The 7,094-nt window shown below is 34.4% G+C and overlaps 1 protein-coding gene across 1 annotated transcript in view; it reads right to left on the bottom strand.

Moving 5' to 3' along the window:
• The window catches only part of LOC117171380, a 58,093-nt gene extending 56,061 nt beyond the window's left edge, over nt 1-2,032 (bottom strand). The window contains exon 1 of the mRNA XM_033358630.1: nt 2,004-2,032. The gene's annotated coding sequence lies outside the window, so the exon portion shown is untranslated. The remainder of the gene's footprint in view (nt 1-2,003) is intronic.
• Between the last annotated feature and the right edge of the window lie 5,062 nt (nt 2,033-7,094).

Below are 7,094 nucleotides of genomic sequence, written 5' to 3'. Positions count from 1 at the left end.
TCCTCCCGTGCCGCATCTATGCTTATAATATCTTTGATTTAAGGTGTGACGTCCAACTCGGATGTCGACAATTTATAATTTAATTTTGATAGTCAATAAGGAAGAATTTAACGTTACCTATGTCGCGGTAAATTTAAAATATTGTTAATTTCTTTTCTATATTGTTCACTATTCGAGTTCGTTGCTGTCTTAGAACATAAGTTGTTCCCCTGGAAATGATACAAAGGAAAAACAAAGGGTTCACACAAATAAAACACTTGTTAATTTCACTTTTGGGAACACTGGTTGTATTTCGCTTGCACAAGTTAGGTTGCAATGAATTAAATTTCGACGATTCACAATTTCACATGCTATCCATATTTAGAGTCACACACTCACGATGTTTAAACGACAAACCGAAATTAGTTTTATTATTTTATTATCTGTCTCTTTTTTATATTCTCGAAATTGAGTTTTTAAAGGTCACAATAATAATTGTAAAAATATGGAAATGCGAGTTTAGACTCAAGATGGTTTTTGCGCACGTCCGAAATCGATTTTTTTTCCGAGAGAAAAATCTAGATCTGTCGAAAGAACGGCGCGGAGCTGGTTTTATATGGCTAGGCCACGCCTAGAAAAAATTGGGTCATCCTATCATGGATCCTAAAATTGAATTTAGTCCAGAACTAAGCCAAACGCAATTTAGGAAGGAAAGTTTGCCCACGCCCTTATTACGCAAGAAAACCGGTTTAAAATGGGTATGCATGCGAGGGGATAATAGTGTAGAAAAGAAGAGTTTCCAGGAAAAACGATAAAAATCTTATTTGGACCACCCTTTGTAAAGTGATTTTAAAAGGGCAATTGGGCAGGTCAATTTTGGTTTGACATTTGGCTTTGAGATGTCGATTTGTTGGGGCGTAAGTGGAGACGTTCCCTAAGTCATAAATAGGGGAATATGAGCGCTGTTGTCCGATATCTGGTGACTCGATTTTATGCTGTTTACTACATGTGTTTTGTAGACAATAGGATCTTTTTTTTGTTCCTTCGATTTATGAGGAAGGACCTGGGGCCTTCATAAAAAATGCCATAAAAAAGGGGTTCAAGTTACGTTTTATAGCTTAGGATCTTGGGAAAATGGTCTTTTCAACTATACGTGCTTGTATCTTAATATCTTCAGAAGTCCTGTGATTTAGGTTTCTTTAAGTGTTTACTTACAGAGATCGAAAAAAAGGAAAAGGAAAGAGGCAATTTACCACTTTGGGAATTTGGCTTCTAAGTTTTCACACATCTGGAAATGTATTTCGTGGGAATTTGATTTTAATGCATATTCTATTTTTGGTAAAAGGTTTTTCTTTTATTTAGGCATAAGTGTCCTTGCGAACATAAATATTTATGATTATGGGATCCTCTTTTGCTTTCTTTTCCAATTTACGTTTTATTTGTTTAATTTATTCATTGTGTTTTCATTTTACTATTTTCATACCGTTATTTTGTATTTTGGAGGTAGACCGTGCTGTCACCTGTTTCTAATGTGAGTTTTTGAATTTTGCCTCTATGCCATGGTCGGTACGATGCGTTATCTGGGGTCGGTATTGCAGACATTTGTCTTGCCTTTTCGTTCATGACCTAGTTTGTAGCTCGGGTCGGTGACCTCGATCTTCGAAATGTAGGTCAGTAGTGCTCTGCAAGTTTCACCTACATTTAATTACTTTGTTTTGTGACAGGTGAATTTTCGTAGATTTTTTAGCGTGAGAGAGAGAGAGTGAGGATTATCTAAATACTATGAACGAGAGGACGATGTAATTATGAGTAAGTATCGATTTTTGTTATAATATTAGCATAATTAAGATGTTTGACAGGTTATCTTTCGTGCCCTCTGAGCATCCCCCACTTGTTTTGCTGAATGTGAGGTTATGCACACTATATTATTTAATGATTTTTTGTTTGTTTTCCTCTTATATTTCTATTTGTTTCGGTCTAATTAAATGTAGTTTCCTAGTTTTAGTAATGTATGTATGACAGACCTGAGGATGAGTATAAGTTACATTAGATTGATTTTAATGTTGTAATCTTGTAATTCTACCACTTTTAGACTGACAATATAGCAAGCCTTTCTAGAAGTACAGGTTTTGCTTGTGAATCTGTGACTTTCAGAGTAGGTAATAAATGGACCAATTTTCAGAGTATTGAATTTGTTCACGCTGACAAAAGTACAGAAACTGTTAAAAATTCCTTTTTTTTCAACGTAATCTCACGTCTTTAAATTTGATAATTCACAACGCGGCGTACTTGTACGGCTCTGAATGTACACTGTTAAAAATAATACTAAATTCAATATACCCATGTGTATCAAAATTTATATATCAAGTATATGAAATCGTCATTAATGGCGACTATATTAAATTTCATATACATTCATGTTAATCACATACAAGAAAAATCAGATAATTCCATTTTTCACAAATCCAAAATAAGTTTAGCAGTAATTTTAGATTGTAAATAATAAAATAGGATACCTTCTTTCTGTTGATCAGAAATAAACTTGGATTTCAAGTCAAATGGTTAAGACGATTTAAAGAAATTAAAGCACGTTGAGTTTTCACGCACATTGCTATACTGACCTGTATATTAAATTTAATACATATGTATATCAGACTCACTACACCAATGTATGTTACATTTCAGTAGCGTCAGTGCATATTTGCTTCACTCGCATGTATATTAAACCTCGTACAGATTTTTCCAACAGTGTAGTACAAGTTCAAGTAATTGTAAAGTTTTAAAGTTGTGGAAAATAATTAAAACTTGTGAAAATAAAATTATGTGTAAAAACGCCGTATTTCAGAACGGTATAAATGATAGAAAAGTTTCTTTGCAAAAATTTAAAAAAAAATGTTAAACAAGAAGTATCTTTTTTTTTTTAATTTAAAAAACTGCTTTGTATTCCTTATTTGAACGGGAAATTTACAATTTCTAGTCAAATTGCCATTTTTCACATTTCTCATGTAGATGCTAAAATTAACAAGTTGAATAAATCAGGAATGCTTTTTGTTTAGAATACCATCACCTCAAAATTCATAATGCATTTGTAATTTTATTGAATCTGCGTAGAAACTTAAATACCCTAAAAGTTAATTTCCATAATGAAAGTGGATATTCAACATTGTCGATGAAAACGTTACTTTGGGAGTATCAAAAATGTTTGTTATGTTTAGGGTTGGGGACAAGGAATAAGATGTTATTCGATGAGAACAATTCATCGAGCTTGAAAAAATAAAAGAAATGAGATTATATAAATTTTACAACCGAAAAGGTAAAATAATTTTATTTTGTTATTTTTAAAATAATAAAAGGAATTTTAATCTCATTTCTTCGAGCTTGATTTATTGTTCGACAGTATTATTGTTTTTTTCTTATTTTGATTATATTTTTGGAAATCTCTCCCACAGTTTCTTTCAATGGTACATACATTGTTTTTATAGATAACATACATAATTCATTTATGATAACCATTCGCATGCAACACATACACACACATACGCATACACGGGGAGAATTTTTTTTGTTTTTTCAGAAGACACTGGCAGAAACACACTGTTTTTCTGTTTCTTTTCTAAGAACTTGTTCTTTTTTTAGATTTTGTTTTCGTCAAATGTCCCTTTGTTCGTCTGCTTCCATTTCAACTTCGAAGAACCCATCGTCGTCAGCTACTTGGGGAATGTAGGCAGCATCACGAAGAAAGTCTAAGGTTTTTTCTGCCATGAAGGAGCCTCCCAGGTAATAGGTGAGGGTACCTTCTGGAAGTCCTCCTATCATCCCATCGTATAATCCGGCTGCATCATTAAAGATAAAGGCTGCTGGTTGATCTGTTGAACCGTCGAACGGGACCAGCTGCCTAGGTTCGCCATCGCCCACCAGGACGTTCTCGCACAATGCGACATGGAAAAAGCATGATGGTGGTGGTCCCTCACCTTCCTCGGTCATCTCCGAAGCAAGGACGTGGTAAGCTCTTGTTGCATCTACACTGGTTATATATTCCAGTTTGATAAATCGCGAATTTTTCAAAAATTGTTCGAACCCAATAGAAGCCTGAGAACATTCGACACATGCTCCCAGATGTTCGAAGGAAAAGCACTCATCACTACACAAGGGACATTTTTTTGGCTTGCAGGGACTTCTTTCCACTGCTACGTGGATTTCTAAGGGAAGAAACCGTCTCCTCAGGGATCCTCCAGTTTTCTGGCAGTTATGGCAATGCCATTCTGCTGCGTTGCCCTGGTTCACATAAACAAGGCCATGAGCATGCACATAGTGTGATTCCGGTCCGAAGAGTTCATCATCTTCGAAGGGAATAGTAGCTGACAGCCACTCTAGATGAGCTGCGTCCAGAGTTCGTAAGATTTCAGCATTTATTCCCGGTAGTATCAAATGTCCTCTTCTTTCCTCTTCTATCCGTAGGTTGTCTTTTTAAAATGAGGATGGATCCTTTGAGTTGTAGTCTTGGAGGCTGCTGATTTCGTGAAAGGGTGGACGGATTTTTACGAGCGCATTTTCTTCCTTGAGGAAAGGGGACTTTCCGGCCCTTTTCCCCTGTTTCAAATTTCCGAGTAGTGACTGACCAAAGGGAAAAATCTCCCCGCCACTGGTACTGTCTTTCGATACTCTTCTCTCCTCGAATTCTCTCTCTCTCTCTCTCTTTTCTCTGTCTCACTCGCTCTTGCCTATTTCTATTAGAATTTGTAGACCCGATGAATTATTTTGACCAGTCTGAATTTTGAGTTTACATTAAATAAATTTACATTATTTTGTAATAATTTGTTATAAATTTTGAATTAATTTTCTTTTTGTTTGTTTGTTATAATTAGAGAGTAATACAATTTTCCTTAAATTTTAAATTTGGAATAAAGGGTAATAACAGAATTTTTAGTATTTTTTTTTTGAAGAGAGAGTAATAAAATAAAAATTTTTAAGAAAAGGATTAAAATTCTGGACATTGTAAAATGAAGAAAATTCTTAACACCTTTTTGAAGAGAAGTAATGAAATTTTGAATAATAAAAGTGGTAGAAATTTTAAACAATTTTTGGAAATAAAATAAAATTTGAAATTTTTGAAGAAAAATAATAGGAATAAGAATTTTGAAATACTAAAAATCCGAAATTAGCTTTAAGATTAATGAGACTAGTAGAATTACTTTAAATTACATAAGGGTGCTTTTTGAACTTATTTTTTTATTTTTATATAATTAGATCAACTTAAAATCTCAACAACAAAAAATTTACAATGTTCCAAAGGTTTAAATCTCAAAAGACTGGTCCAGATAATACGCAGAGTTTTTTACAATAAGTTTTGAGTCCCTTGTTCTCAAAGGTGTAGTTGGCAATATTAATTTATTTACGTAGACCAATTTTGTCCTCGTCAGCGATATTCTAATTAGTTCATTAGTATTTTCGACAAGTTTTTCTATTATATAAGGACCAGTATAATGTTGATCCAGTTTTGAATTTCTGGGTTCCTTAATTAAATTTACAGAAGCTCCATTTTTAAAATTCTTTGGATTCGCTTTTTCGTCGTAGTATTTTTTACTCCTATTTTCGCTTTTTCTAGTCTCTCAAAGGCAAAGGATTGGACATTTACTAATTTTTAAAATAAACTCCTAAGATATTGAATAAAAGTGGGTGGACGTGCATTTTCTGTAAAACTGTTTGGGAAGTTCGCTTCTCTCCCAAAAACTAGGGTTTACGGTGCAAAACCGGTTGATTCGTGAACTTGCGTATTATACGAAAATATTGCATAACGAACCACAAATCCAAATTTTGTTTATTTCCAAATTGTCTGAGATACTCAACAAGTGTATGGTGACTTCGTTCAAGTGATCCGAGAGATTGTGGGTGGAACGCAGTAGATCGGATTTGTTTGATCTTAAATATTTTGCAAAATACGTTCATTATTTTGCTCGTAAATTGGGTTCCTTGATCGGTATGAATTGCTTTTGGGCAACCATATCGAGAAATGAATTGCTCCGCCAATGCATGTGCAACGTGCACTGCATCCATTTTGGGAAGTGGTATGGCCTCAGAAAATTTTGAAAAATTAACCTGAATCGTGAGGATATATTTGCTACCTCGAACGGTATTTGGTAACGGTCCCATTATATCGATCTGAATTTTCTCAAATGGTTCCTTTGGCGTATCGGTAATTTGCATAGGTTGGCTTGTTTTTATCCGAATTAATTTATTCAATTGACAATTTTTACAAAGATTGAGTTGATTTTGTATATCAATTTTCAAGTTCTTCCAATAATATTTTTCCCGGATTCGCCAATAGGTGTTAGAGATTCCCTTGTGTCCCCCTACAGTGGACTCATGGAATTCTCTTATAATTCCTTCGCGATCTGACCTTTTTGGGAATATAATTTCGCCAGAACAGACCTTGATTCGGATTCCGCTTTTTGCGAAATTTTGTCTCAAAATCTGTTCGGTTGTGGGCCAAGATAAGTCATCGAGACCATTTCCTATACTTGATATTTTTATTTTGTCTACTTTTAATGTTTCCATAGCTTTTTTCAGGGCTTGAATACCTCTAAAAAATATTTATAAATATTTTATCACTGTCTTTATTTTTACTACAATATTAAAGATATAACGTCCGCCTACTTTAAACACAGTCCTCTCACCAAGGACGAGTTTCTGAGCTTTTAAATCATTTTCGACTATCATCTTATTTTTTATTAACTCCTGACTGATGGGAGAATTTAGGTTACAATCCACCGAGATAAAGTGGGCTACATGTCCATTTCCTATAAAAATTTTATCTTTAGTATATTCCAAGCATCCATCTATTACAACAAATACATTTTTAAACATTTGGGCTTCACTATCCTTTTCTGGTTCTGTCTCCATATTTTCACATTTCGAGAGTACGCTACCTTCGTCGGAACGAGAGGCGAGGTCAAAATTATCCTAATCTTCCTTGCGTGGTAAAACCCGCGTCTTTGTTGCGAGATAAGCCTCGCCTTCCATGCTACCGGTACTCTCCTCCCTCATCCCACTCGGAGTTAGCTGTGAAATGGTACACAATTTGCCTACCGTATCTTTTGGGTTCCCTAAATCTGGTA

The sequence above is a fragment of the Belonocnema kinseyi genome, chromosome 4 (assembly GCF_010883055.1).
Source record: "Belonocnema kinseyi isolate 2016_QV_RU_SX_M_011 chromosome 4, B_treatae_v1, whole genome shotgun sequence".
Classification (NCBI taxonomy): domain Eukaryota; kingdom Metazoa; phylum Arthropoda; class Insecta; order Hymenoptera; family Cynipidae; genus Belonocnema; species Belonocnema kinseyi.
This window is presented reverse-complemented; position numbering and strand designations above follow the sequence as displayed.